We start from the raw sequence: 1,193 nt of genomic DNA, 5'->3' as shown, positions 1-1,193 counted from the left end.
CCATCAAGAATGACCTCAAAGACAGGAGAACAGTGGTGTTTGTAGATGCGGCAGAAGCCAGGAAAAGAATCCATAATGCCCGCCTGTCCTTCACCAATTACAAGACCAAGATGACTGGCCTCCGACATCCTGATGGATCCATCACATCTCCCAGAAGGGCAATGGAGAAGATTATTCATGACTTCTACTCAGATCTCTTTAATGGCCATGTCCACTTGCCCACATACCACATTCCGCATGATGGATATATCGTTCCCAATGTTCTCCCCTCCGAAATTCAACATGCCATCTCTTCAGTAAAGAAACAAAGAGTACCTGGCCCAGACAAGATCAGACCTGAACACCTGAAGAACTTACCATCAGTACTCATCAATACACTGGCTCGGCTCTTCACACGCTACCTGTCTGAATGCAAGGTTCCATCCCAATGGAAAACCAGCAAGACTGTACTACTATATAAGAAGGGAGACATCCACGACATTCGAAACTATCGCCCAATCTGCCTATTGTCTGTCATCTACAAACTGTTCACTCGAGTCATCCTGAATAGGATTAGCAGAACACTAGATGAAGGACAACCATGTGAACAAGCTGGGTTCTGAAAATGATTCAGTACCATCAACCATATCCACATGATAACTAAGCTCATTGAGGTTTCTCAGGAGTTCAAGATGCCGCTCTGCTTAACGTTCATTGATTTAAAGAAGGCCTTTGATTCTGTTGAGATGAAAGCGGTCATTGAAGCCCTAGCCAATCAGGGCATACAAACTCAATACATCAGGATCCTCCATGAGCTCTATTACGTATTCACTACCAGGATCTCACCATTCTACAAAGAAGTAATAATCCATATTGAGAGGGGTTCAGCAGGGTGATACCATTTCACCAAAACTCTTCAGTGCCACCCTCGAGAACATCATGCGATGACTGGAATGGGAAGAAATGCGAGTGAAGATAGATGGTCGACAACTACACCACCTCCGCTTTGCTGATGACATCGTTCTAATAACACCAAACATCAGCCAAGCAGCACAAATGCTGACCAACTTCGACCATGAGTATGGAAATGTCGGACTACAGCTGAATCTTGTGAAGACAATGTTTATGAGAAACAGCCTCGTTCCTGACGCTGCAGTCGCTCTCAATGGAACCACCATCTCCGAATGCAACAGTTATATATACCTACGTGGAGA

The sequence above is a fragment of the Sorex fumeus genome, unplaced genomic scaffold (genome assembly GCF_029834395.1).
Source record: "Sorex fumeus unplaced genomic scaffold, SorFum_2.1 ptg000134l, whole genome shotgun sequence".
Classification (NCBI taxonomy): Eukaryota; Metazoa; Chordata; class Mammalia; order Eulipotyphla; family Soricidae; genus Sorex; species Sorex fumeus.
The sequence above is the reverse complement of the archived record's forward strand: the minus strand, read 5'-3'. Positions refer to the sequence as shown.